Source organism: Salvia hispanica, chromosome 3 (genome assembly GCF_029641045.1).
Source record: "Salvia hispanica isolate PSC_SH4W2 chromosome 3, Shi_PSC_v1, whole genome shotgun sequence".
In the NCBI taxonomy this organism is placed as follows: domain Eukaryota; kingdom Viridiplantae; phylum Streptophyta; class Magnoliopsida; order Lamiales; family Lamiaceae; genus Salvia; species Salvia hispanica.
This window is the reverse complement of record NC_142694.1, coordinates 29961018-29975389: the sequence shown is the minus strand read 5'-3', so window position 1 is coordinate 29975389 and position 14372 is coordinate 29961018.

Sequence of the window (14372 nt, the reverse complement as noted above, 5' to 3'; positions counted from 1 at the left end):
AAGATCAAAAGTCACGAATGGGAAAACAAGGGACACTGGTCTTGGAGTGTAAAAGATAAATACACCTGCCTTTACTTCAATTGGATTCACGTAAATGACTTCCTCAATAAAAGAATTGAGCTAGAGAAAATAAAATTATTATTAGGCCCAAAAGATTTTCATTTCATTTGGACAGGCCCAAACACGAAAAAAATTTCTCTTCCTCGACACTAAAAATTTTAGTCTTCGAAAAGAATCAAGGATTTAAAGAAAGAAAAAAAATCAGCTTTGAAAATTCAACATGGTTTTGAGAAAAAAAATCAGCTTTGAAAATTCAACATGGTTTTGAGCTCAACTAAAAAAATAGAAAAATCGGGGTGTTAAAATATCGATCGTATCGTACTGAAAAATATTGAAAAATATCGAATTTTTGGTACGATAAAATACTGTATCGAATTTGGACACTTGAAGACTAATATAAGACTTGGCTAGTATTGAAACATTACTAAACTTGCAATGCAACTTCTTTTGTATATTCGGTCAATTAGTTTGGTTTCTTGTCCATAGTGTACTGAAAGCATGTTTTGTATATTTCCTCTAGCGCGCCAACTGTTCGACATGTTGCTTTTCTGTAACCACAGAAAGACAACTCCCTCGTATACTGTTTGTTGCTAAATAGAGTGGTGCAGGTAGAAGGTTCCTATGTTCAATATTAATTACTATTATGATGTCATATTATTACATATTTCAATTTGAATTGTCAGTTTTAAGTTTTTATTAGCTATGGTTTTGTCTATTGTTTTAAAATCAGTTATGTCATTTTGTGGTGCATATTTGTTTATTTTAAATTTATATCACAGAAGTTGCCAACTCGAAATAACATAATCAATCATATCAAACCAAATTGAAACAAAAATGTTAACTGAACTGAATAATTTGAGTTGTTGATTTGACCTTTTCAAAATTTAATTCTAGTTCAAATTGAATCATGTTTTCTCTCTTTGCACAAACACGGACCCGAATGAAGTAAGTTGTACATCCCTTCACCAAAGGCAAATTTTTTGATAATTCCTTAAATTTTACCACTTCTCAAATTCCCGAATTTCCCTAACTTAATTTTGCCCCCTTCCATTTATATTCTATTTGATGGACTAACATCGCGGGGGCAACTTAGGCCCATGACTGAGCTAGGTCAGTCGGACCAGGCTTGCGGCCCTTAAACACATGCTTATTGTTGTCGTGTGCAAGGAAAGCAATGAAATTTGTATTTTTAGTGATGCGGTTTCTTTTCTTTTCTTTTCATCTATTTTTGGGTCGGGCTTCACTCCATTGAACGATTCACTAAAGTCCAACACTTTTAATCTGCTATGGGGAGAGAAGAGAGAAAAAAGTAGGTGGAGAATAAAATAAAATAGATGGTTTTTGCTAAAAAATGAAATGAGTCTAATATGTTGGGACATTTCAAAAGGGAAAGTTGGTCTAATACCTTGGGACGGAGGGAGTACTATATCTATGGGTTACACTACAATTTATTGTGATCAATTACAGCTACAAACGGTTTGTTAATTAGGGGTTCTCTATCATAGTATTTAATTTGTTTTTTAGTTTTTTTTTTAAATTTGTTTTTAGTTATCAATATGCATGATGTTGGGGAACTCTATGAAATTAATTTCCTATTAAAAATTAAGATGATAGAGAAAGAGCAACTCACGCAATATAAACATATTTCCGTCATTACTTATGATTTACTTCCCTTATTACCATATTTCTCTTATTCTTTTTCCTTATTTAGTATGATTTATTTATAGTGTTAGATTTGACCTAATTTACTTCCTTGTTAAAGGATACCCCACGTATTATAAATAAGAAGATTTGATCTGCCGTTTTCAAGAAAAGTTGTGATTTAATCTCAGCATAATATTAATACTAATATTTGCAAAAGAAGAAAGGAAGGAGCAGTTCTTCACCATCTCAAGTTGATACCTTTTTCCAAATTCCCAATCCAACGAGGTAATTTCGCAGGCCTCACATCTCTCTAATCTTTTATACTTACTCCTGAAATTTCATGACAGAAACCAGAAAGGAAAAAGTCTCGTTTCTTTACTCCAAATTCACGGAAGGTAATCCAAACATCGATCACTTCTTTTCATTTTCACATGTACTATGTGTTACGTCAAGCATGAAACATAATCTAGGGATGGGCACAACATCATGCTTTCACATGACAGTAGCATCACTAATATATTTTGCCTTTTCTTCACACATCAACCACACTAATTTTATGTTACAACCAACAATCTACCCAAATTTGATAACCAAAGCGGAGGGGCAGCAGTGAGCTTTGAGACAGACAGAGGAATGAGGGAGGGAGAGTTGATTTCGGATGTGCCCTAATTTTTATTTTAGAATGAAAGAGACGATGGAGAATAGGAGTTTCCTTACTGAGCCTTTTATATTCATTACTATAAATATCCATATAATGAACCATGAAAACATATACAATAAAAATTATTAGTTTATGAAATTCTAGTTAGTAAAAAAGAGATAATATGAAATTTAGGGCTCTATCATAGTTCCAATTATTTTAGTTTTCCTTTTACTATTGACAGCTAAATCTATAGCAGTGTTCAACATCACTGAGTATGGAGCAATGTTGAGTCATGACATTAGTTAGTTAATTAATTTCAGTATGTAATAAATGTGATTGTCAATTTAATGATTTACTAATAATCTATTTTTAGTTAATTTGTAATTGACTATGTTAAATTGTGGAGTGATGTAATTTGAATTCTAAATGATATAATCTTTGATAAAAGAATGACAACATACAATTGCATCACCAATTGCAAGTCAACCCTTGTTCCCACTAGGGGATTGGACTTTGAGCCAAACCTCGATATGGGGCCGAACAAGGCCCCGTTAAATTTGGAGGACTAAAGGCAACCTCAAAGCATACGTAGTCCTGAACAAACTCCTTGTGAAGAACAAGAGATGGATCAACATCGACCTCGTGGACTGCCTCACCATCTCGACGGGTGGCATCCTCGGCGGGCAGGGGAAGAAACCTGGAAAAGAAACAACTGCAAAACAAACAAGACATGTCCACATCAACGGGGGTGGCATCCTCGACATGGTTTTTGCAGTCATTTCTTTTCCATGCTTCTTGCCCCTGCCCGTTGTGGACGTCGCCCCCCGTGATGGTGAGGAATTCCACGTGGTTGTTGTTGATCCATCTCTTTGTTCTTCCCAGAGAGTTTGGTCGGGTGTAGGTATGCTTTGAGGTTGCCTTGGACCTCCAGATTTATCGGGGTCTTGTTCGGACCCGACATCAAGGTTTGGCTCAAATTTTAATCCCTTAGTGAGATCAAGATTTGACTTTCAGTTGGTGATCCAATTGCGTGTTTCCATACTTTTATCAAAGTTTGTATCATTTAGAGATTTAAATCATATTAATCCATAATTTAACAAAGTCAATTATAAAGTACAACAAATAGAATATTAGTAAACCATAAATTGACTATCCTATTTAGTACGTACTTTAATTAATTATCTCACTTATGTCATGATTCGCCATTGCTCCGCACTCAGTGATGTTGAACATCGTTATGGAATTAGCCATCAATAATAATTACAAAAGTGAAACTACTGACATTATGATAGAGCCCTGAATTTTCATTTTGTCTCTCTTTTACTAGCTAGAGTTTTGTAAACCACTAATTTTTACTGTATATCATTCATAGTTCATTACATATGTATTTATAGTTGAAGGTATGTACAAGTTATAGGTAATAGAACGTAAGATTTCATACACATTAATGTTTGTTATGGCATATTTTTCCACAATGTAAGAATCACAACCTAATCATCATTTACATATTGATTTATTTTGAATCATATTCCATATTTTAACTAATTTAGATATGCGAGCAGTAGTGCTTGTTAGTTGTTATTGTATATCTTTCCACAATAAACGATGCATTCGGCTCTCTAGACCCAAACTTGCCATCAAACAATGCCTTTGAACTTATCGTTTTTTTAATTGATGGTCAAAGTAAACCCTCATAATTTAAAAAAAAAAAAATACATGGAATTACTATTGGTACCATATTTGTTTATAAACTTAACGTGTAAAGTTTCATTAACGTAAATAGCATTATTGTAGAAAAAATTATTAAAGGAGGATGTCGAGAGTGGTAGGCCAAAATTTGATATTTTAGATTGGTGAAAAAAGTAATATAAATATCTTGTACTCTTTTGAGTCACTCGTGAATCTTTCGGTACCCATCTCAACTGTGTATAGATAGGCATCACAATCGGCATTTAGCATCGGAGGATGGGTACTTGATTCATTAAGAAGCTCATTAAGTCCTAAATTTGTTGAGTTATCTCATTTGTGGTCAACATTGGCTTTGTAGATCATCATCCCATTATAATTAGTTGGCCTAATTAGTTAATTAAGGACTTTAGATTATTACTTTTTGAATTTATTAAGAAATTAATTATTAATTAAATAAATTCGATTTAGATGAATTTATTTGTTTAATCTACTAAATTGTGTTATTTAATTAAATAATCTTATTAATTTATACTCCTTCTGTCCCACTCTAAGTGGAGTATTTCTATTCCGGCATGGAATTTTATAGTATTATTTTGTGAGTTGAGTGTGGAGAATAAAGATAGAGAGAAAGAAATACTCCCTCCGTCCCGCTTAAGGTGATACGTTTTCCTTTTTAGTTTGTTCCAACTAAGATGACACATTTCCTTTTTTGGTAACTTTCTCTCTCTAATTAATACACTCAACCACTTTTTCTCACTCCTATTAAAATACTCATCTTTCTTCATCTCTCTACTTTAATACATACACCCCCTTCTCTCTCCAATTAAACACTTTAACCAATAACTCCTAAAATCCCGTGCCAGCTAAGCAATATGTCATCTTAGCCGGGACGGAGGGAGAAGCAGATAGAATGATGTTTCTATTTTTAGAAATATGGTATTTAAAGTAAGACATCCCAAAAAGAAAAATAGTTCACTTAGAGAGGGACGGGGGAGTAGATCAATTGATTCTACTTGCTTTTAAGGCCCAACAATAATGAATATAGGTAGTCATTTAAAACATGTTATCTATTTTTTTCACTAATTAATACTCCATTTGTCCCATTAAAAATAAACATTTTTCTTTTTGGATTGTCCCATTTAAAATGAAATGTTTCCTAAAATAGAAATAACTCTATCTCTATTTTTTCTTCTCTCTTCATTAACTCACAAAACAATACTACAAAAAATCTCGTGTCGATTACCAAATGCTTCATATTTAATGGGACGGAAGGAGTATATTTGTGTACCATTTTTTAATTTATTTAATTTTTATTTTCTTTATAAATTTTTTTTTCTGTATATTTATGAATTTAGAAGTCGTACAATATTATTTATCACTTTATAAAATAATAAAATGGATCGTGTAGTGCACCAGTATGATACAAGATCATACCGTTAATTATCTGATCGAACTAATTTGAATTTCTAGTCCACATTTTTTTTATGAGAAATATATTATTATATCAAATTATAAACTAACAAACGTATACAATAGCAATATGGACTATTATACAAATAAAAACATGGAGTATATAATAAAATGTATTGCAAAATTAAAAACCGCACCCTAACACATATTCCCTCCTCTTTTCAAGAATATCAACTATTTCTATTTTGGATAGTTCCTTAAAAATAGAAATTTTAGAATCTTTCAGTTTTACGACATGGACCTCACAATCCACTAACTCTACTTTCACTATTTTTTCTCTTCCTCTTTTTTATTTTTTACTCATTTTTCTTTTCCTCTCTCTTGCATTACCAATTCTTCTCACTTACTTTACCTATTGTGCATTAAAACTCGTGTCGTTTCAAATGTTTCTGTTTTTTTAATACGGAGGGAGTATTATTTAGAAGACTTTTCCTATCTCTACAACAAAAATATCAACGAAAAACATGTCGATTACATTTTATTTTATGAAAGAAAAACGGAAAAAATATTGATATATGCGCTGGGGGTGGGGGGGGGAAGGGAATTTTATTATATAAAAGGTGGGACTAAACTTAAAAATATGATTTCAGCATAGGTAAACTTAAAAAATTTATTAGAAAAAACGTGAATTTTATTATTTTCACATTTAGAAAAAGTATCATCATATCAACACACGTATTTATTAGATTAACAATAGCAATTCACAAATTCAAATAAATGAACAAATCAAGAAATAGTTTTTCGTTATTGAGATAAAAACACAATACAAATAAAACTGACAAAAAGAAGAACTTAAGAATTAAATTTATTACTAATGATTTAAACAATAAATATATTTTAATAAATACCTTCATTCCCTATCCCACCGCACCACGAGAAATTTCGGAATACGAGTCTCAATTCGCTGATCTTTCATAATTTGAGATTAAATTCGATGACCCTTCAGAACAAGAATCGAGACATACGAATTTATCAGAATAAGGGATTTTTTCATTTTTCTCTTTTTTTCTCGTTCATTTATTAATTATTACCTTATCTTACTAGACTCTTATCAGTCTCTCACACAAATACCATTGTTGCATCTTGCCGTGGTTAACTATGAGCATCCTAATTCCTACGGATGACAAGGAAAGAAATGAGAATCAATTGATTAATGATACTGATGCTGCTGTAGTGCCTAGTGGATCAAGTTAAGGTTGATGCTCGAAGAAGTAGATGGTTCCTTTTCCTCCGTACTCTAATTGTCAGTATTTTGTGGCTTGGCGATTCATCTGCAGCTAGACTGTGCCGACATCCTTGCCGGAGGGATAATAACCGAGGAGTACTTCATTTTGTTTTTGACTATTATTATTAAGGTTGAAATTAAAATGAGAATCCATTTGTTTTTTACTAGCATTTTAAGAACAGGAGGCAAATTGAAAGTAATTGTGAAGAATTGTATCGGTAAAGGCTTGATTTCTTGATGATTTTACATTAAACACAAAGTACCAATGTATAGTGCTAAGGATTCCTATACATGGTAAACCTAATTCACATAATTACATTGATTGCAATCTTCTATCTTTGGCAAGGAATGATTCTCGTGTATCTCCCGTCTGATATTACGCAATCTTCTCCAACACTCCCCCTCAAGTTAAGCGACGGGGTTTCCGATGCTCAACCTGTACAATACTTCTCGAAATAGCTTCGAGTTCACCGCCTTTGTAAGGATATCTGTCAGCTGATCTTCAGACTTGACATATGGCATCTCTACTATCTTTGCCTGAATATTCTCCTTTATGAAGTGTCTATCTACTTCGACATGTTGAGTCCGATCATGTTGGACTGGATTCTCCAAAATGCTGATAGCCGTCTTGTTGTCACAAAATAACTTGCACGTCTGAGATGAGTGCAGGCCTAATTCTCGCAAAAGCTTCCTTAGCCATAATAGTTCAGACAGTCCACTCTTAATCCCACGCAATTCCGCCTCCGCACTAGATTGTGCTACCACTTTCTGTTTCTTGCTTCTCCAAGTCATAAGATTCCCTCCAACAAAGGTAAAGTAGCCCGCAGTTGATTCCATGTCATTCAGATTACCCACCCAATCTGCATCAGTAAATACGTGTATTTCCAAGTGCCCATGTTTCTCAAACAGGAGTCCATGTTCTGATGTTCCCTTCAAGTATCAAACAATCCTTATAGCTGCTTCCCAGTTGCGGTGCATGCATAAAACGACTTATTATTCCCGCCGCATAGGCAACGTCTGGCCTAGTTTGAGATAAATAAATCAATTTCCCAACTAGCCTCTGATATCTCCCCCTATCCGCCAGTTTGGCCTCCTTTTTCATCTGTAATCCATGATTTTGGACCATCGGAGTGTTTGCAGACTTACAGTCCAACATCTCAACTTCTGCCAAAAGGTCGAGTATGTACTTTCTCTGATTTATAAAAAATTCCCTTTTTCGACCTTAGCACTTCTATTCCCAGGAAGTACTTAAGGAGTCCTAGATCCTTCATCTCGAATTCGGTGAACAAATTTCTCCTTAGCTCGGTCATCTCCTCTATATCGTCTCCAGTGATAATCATGTCATCTACATATATAATCAGGCACGTAATTTTACCTTCTTTCTTCTTGATGAATAATGTGTGGTCGGAATTGCTCTGTTTGTATCCATACTTCTTCATCACCTCTGTGAACCTTCCAAACCATGCCCTCGGAGATTGCTTGAGTCCGTACAACGTCATTTTCAATTGGCACACCTCCCCAACCTGGAATTCATGGGTAAAACCGGGTGGAGGCTCCATGAAAACTGGTTTTGGTAGCTCCCCATGCAAGAAGGCATTGGTCACATCGAACTGATGAAGCGGTCAATCCTTGTTAGCAGCAATCGAGAAAAGCACTCTCACAGTATTAATCATCGCCACAAGTGAAAAAGTTTCATCATAGTCAATACCATAGGTCTAGGTGTATCCTTTAGCCACGAGTCCGGCTTTGTACCTTTCTATCGTGTCGTCCGGCCTTCGCTTTATAGTGAACACCCATCTGCACCCAACTGTCTTCACTCCTTCAGGCAACTTGCCATTCACCCACGTGTTGTTCCTCATTAGTGTTCTCATTTCCGTGATCATAGCTTCCCTCCAAAGTTTGTGTTTCATTGTTTCCTCTGCCGATTGTGTAATTTCTTCTTCATACAGTGCGGCTTCAAAGGCTCGTGCCATTTTATCCAAATTCCCTTGCACGAAGTTTGCTACTTCATAACGACTCTTCTTTCCAATCTTTTCGGGAGAATGCCTCTTCGGTGGGGATTCCTCTTGTCGTCCGATGAGGAAGAATGTACCTCCCAGTGTCACTATCCACCGTGTTATCTGCTTCTAAAGACTCTGTATTCATAGGGTCAGGAGAAACTGTATTTTTCACTGGGACTTGATTCAGGAATTACCTTGGATATCATTGGAGAAGGATCTGTGGATCGCGGATGAGATGACTCTTGTGACAAGACTTGCTCGACAGCAATGACAATTGGTTCTATTAGATCCTCAATCGAAGAGTTTGGAAGTGGCACAACCCAACTTAGGCAGTCCGACGAACTACCTGGTTCACTCTCCCCTGACTACTAAGGTGGGTATGGTAGAAGAACTTGGTTTCTAGGAAGTTACAATTCATGGTGGTGGTGATTTTCTTAGTGTTAGGTTCAAAACATCGGTATCCCTTCTGGTTTATCCCATACCCGAGGAAGACACACTTGGTTGCACAGGGTGACAGTTTGGTTCTCTCGTATTTCGGGATATGGACATAAACAGTGCAGCCGGAGACTTTTGGGGAAAGGTTTAGGTGTTGAGGAACATTGGTCTTTGTGGAGAGGATATCAAGTGGGGTTTTTTTGTTGAGAATTTTTGTGGAAAGTCGGTTCATGAGATAGACAGATGTGGCTATGGCTTCGGGCCAAAAATGTTTTGGTACTTTGGCTTTGAACATTAAGGCTCGGGTGATCTCGAGGATTGTTCTATTTTTTCTTTCAGCTACCCCATTTTGTTTTGGTGTGTAGGCACAAGATGTTTGGTGGATCATTCCCTTGTCTTTACAAAACTGGGTCATCGAACTGTTAACGAATTCCCTCCCATTGTCTGACCTAAGGGTTTTTATGGTAATATGTAATTGGGTTTGTATCATTTTATAGAAAAGGATAAATTTCCCGACAACTTCAGATTTATGTTTTAAAAAATATATCCAGGTCATTCTAGTGCAATCTTCCACAAATATCACAAAATAACGAAAACTGTCCCACCAGTAATTGGTGCAGGACCCCACACATCAGAATGTATCAAGGAAAAAATAGAATTCATACGAGTGTTTGTAGGTTTAAAAGACTGTCTATGGCTCTTGGCCAAAACACATGTTTCACATGAAAATCAGCCGGAATTGAAATGTTCGGAAAAAAAAGTTTAAAGTAACCAGGAGAAGGGTGTCCTAGTTTTCGGTGCCATTTCCAAATTTGTTGTACTTATGTTTCCTCTTTTTCCTTATGCACTCCAATTAATGTTTTGTTTCAGATCTGTTGTGTTGATGAATTTGTAAAAAACTTATTGCTGTGTGCTTTGAAACCATGGATCAGGTCTGATGCCACCGACCACCATTAGCAACGTCACAAAACTAGGTCCCTTCTCTCTCTGCTATGCATTCTATTTGTTCTTATTATTATTAATTAATATATTTCTTGATTTCTTAAGCTCAATCAAATACATCTAAACACAATTCCTCTTGTTCACTAAATAACTTCAACTAGTCATCACTCTTGTATGTATTTAAGCAGAAAATTGATTCTAGGGTTAATTTGATAAGAAAGTCAGATTATAGTATATGATGATGCTATGATGGTTTGAAAAAGATTAAGATTAAAAATATTAATTTAATATTAATCTTAGTAAAAAAATTTGAATCATTATTGACTTTGATTTCTAGTTTGTCTTGTTGTTATATTGTTGTGACTCTTTAAGTTATAAATATCCCACATCTTCTTTTTTCATAAAGCAACATTATCGCTCTTGTACCAAAATTTAGTTAAAATATGAGATATAATAAATAACAAATTAATATGTAAATAATGATTAGGTTTGACTTTTAAATTGTGGAAAGATATGCAATAATAAATATTAATATATATGAAATCTACATGTTCCATTATTCATTGATTGTATATTTATTCAACTATAAACAACGGCGGATCCAGGATATAAAACTCTTGGGATCGGACATAGTAAAAAATATATTATACTATATTTTTATTTAAATAATTATTATTTTAAAAAGTAAAAATGTTTAAATGGAGTAATATTTTAAAATAAAAATACATTAAAATTTAAGTAATACTATTATCTTTCATTATACACTTTAGTTGATTCTTACTAATATTCATATCACAAATTTACACGTGTTCAGATTGTTTGTATTCTAAAGTATTTTAATTTTTAAATTTGTGATACGTCATGTAATTTACGAACACTATCGTGTTGATCAACTTTTTTGCCAAAGTATATAGTACTAATATGCAAATACAGAAGACCAATCCTAATAAAACAGAGAAGGGATGACTTAAATTGTACTCCATCCGTCCCACAAGAATATGCACTCTTTCCCTTTTAGTTCGTCTCACAAAAATATGCATTTTCTAATTTTGGAAAGTTTTTTCTCTCTAATAAAATGAGACTCATTCTTCACTAACAATACTTTACTTACTTTTTCTCTCTACATCTCTCTTATTTTACCAATGTTACATTAAAACCCGTGTTGTCCCCAAAGTGCATATTCTTTGGGGACAGAAGGAGTAATAAAAAACTATGTAATAAAATTTGTATTCAATACTTATATTGTATTTTTTGATGACTTAAATAGACTAAATATCTATAACACCAAATTTGAAAATTGATAAAATTAAAGTACTATGAACATAAATAATGAATATATTTATTCAACTATGATGATTTTCATTAAAAAAAATCGATTAAAAAAAAAACTTAATTTGTGGAAGCTCAAATCCCCACATCAAGCCCAAATCTCAAAAGAATGAAGACCGAACAAATCTCAAAACACAACGCATCTTCTTCCCCAAACTTCTCTTCTGCAAAATTCTCACTTCTCCTCTTTCTTTCTTCCAAATTTCTTATCGAAATCTTATCAATTTTTTTATCTACGATAATGATGTATATGTATATCTCTTCTCTTCTTTGTTTCTCTAATTTTTAGTTTCATTGTCTTATTTGCTTCGGTTATGTGGAGAAGGCTGCCGTAGGGTCGGAGGCAGGTTTTTAAGAGTCGGCACGCTGAGTAGTGGTATTTTCCAGTGGTATTCATGGACCCACAGTGGGGTCAGCCGACCCTGCCCGACCCCACCTGGATCCGCCGATTACTATAAATACACTTGTAATGGACTATGACAACATATATTATGAAAATTATTAGTTTACAAAATCCTAGCTAGTAAAAGAGAGACAAAATGAACATTCAAAGCTTTGTCATAGTGTCATTAGTTTTAGTTTTGCAGTTACTATTGACGGCTAATTCCATAACTGTGTACAACATAACTGGGTACAGAGCAATGTCGAATCATTACGTAATTAATTACAGTATGTTATAAATGAGATAGTCAAATTTTCATGGTTTACTAATATTATATTTGTAGTTCTTTATAATTGATGACTTTGTTATAACTGTGGAGTAAAATAATTTAAATCTCTAAATGATACTCTCTCCGTCCCATTAAATATGCAACATTTGGGAATCGAAACAGGTTTTTATGTAGTGTTGTTTTGTGAGTTAATGAAGAGAGAGGAAAGTAAAAGAGATGAAAAAGTAGAGATAGAAATGTTTACATTTTAGATAACGTTTCACTTTTAATGAGGCAATCCAAAAAGGAAAACTATTTCATTTTTAATAGGACAGAGGGAGTACATGTTTTGATAAAAGCATGGAAACATGCAATTGTATCATCAATGAAAACTTAAGTCTTCATTCACTAGGGGATTTGACCTTGAGCTAAGCCTTGATATCTAGGCCAAACAAGGCCCAATGAATCTGAAGGTCCTAGGCAACCTCAAAGCATAGTCAGGCCCGACCAAACTCCCCGTGAAGAACAAGGGATGGATCAGTATCGATCACGTGGACAACCTCACCATCTTGGGGGCGGCGTACTCGACGGGCAGGGGCAGGAAGCCTGTTAAAGAAACAACTGTAAAACAAAGAAGACATGTGCGTCGAAACCAAAATGCCCACATCGACGGACATGTTTTGTTAGTCTTGTAGTCGTTTCTTTTTCAAACTTTTTGCCCTTGCCCGTCGGGGATGCACCCCTGAGATGTTGAGGTTGTCCACGCGATCGATGTTGATCCATCCCTTGTTCTTCACGAGAATTTTGGCTGGGTCCGGTATGCTTTGAGGTTGCCTTGGACCACCAGATTCATCGGGCAAGGTTTGGCTCAAAGTCCAATCCCCTAGTGGGATCAAGACTTACTTGTCGTTGCTGATGCTATTCCATGTTTCCATACTTTTATCAAAGCCTGTATCATTTAGATTTTTAAGTTATATTACTCCACAATTTAACAAAGTCAATTATAAAGAACTACAAATATAATATAAGTAAACCATGAAATTGACTATCACATTTAGTACGTACTGTAATTAATTACCCATTGATGCCATGATTCGGCATTGCTCCGTACTTAGTGATGTTGAACACTTTTATGGAATTAGCCGTCAATAATAATTGACGGCTAACTCTTCTCAATTGACAACCAGGTTAGCTTAATTTTATTTTTTACCTTTTATTTTTTTTAAATTATCATAATAATGATATTTTGATAGTGTAAATGAGGCAACTTTTAACATTCCTTTTTATTTTATATAAGATGTATAGGTTTAATCAAATATATCATAAGATTATACATGAAACGTCGTGTGAATAAATCATTCAAGCCTTAATTGCGTTGCTTAATTGTAAGATTATATGTGAAACTGCCGGTTAAAGATGTAGAAATTCATTAAAATAAAACAATTTTAATTAAAATATATATTTGCTTCTGAAATGACAATCTTGTAAATATCTCCAAAACATTCCTTTTATATATGTGTAGATATTATTCTGTGACTCTATCCCGTACTTTTTTTCTAATAAAAAGTCATTAATCTACACTCCCTCCGTCCCAAGTTACATGAATCGTATTCCATTTTGGGTTATCCCAAATAACTTGGTCATTTCTTTTTTTAGTTAAAAACAAAACATCTAATCGCATCTACGTTATTATTTCTTTACTTTACTCTCTCATCTAATTTATTTAATTCACTAAACACAAATTTCTTAAATCTCATGCAAAAAGAAACACACCTCAAATAACATGGGACGGATGGAGTACTTTCCAAGACCTCATATCCAGTGGCGAAGCCAGAATTTTAATGTTGAGGGCCCAACTTACTCTTTATGGTTGTGAGATATTTTTTGCTTCTTCATCGCCTAAAACTGATGCGGCCTAGGTGGGGACTACGAGAAATATAAATAATATGTGCGAAATAACTTTAAAATTAAATTTACTATTAATATTTCTAAGATACATTATGGATCTCTTAGAATTTTATGGAAAAATACTAAGGACAAAACTAAATGAATTTAGGGTGCTTATGGGTATCGAACCGAAAACTTGTTGGTGAAAAAAGGAGTAATCAACCACCTAAGCTATCTATAGGTCATTGCTTGAACGATACATGTACCTATAATATACTTAGTAAACACTGAAATTGGTGGGGGGGCTAGCCCTCATGTGGCTGCTCATACCTCTTGTTAGATCTATCCTAACTGGAAAAAAAAAGTCATTAATAACAAACATTAATGAACAAAAAATC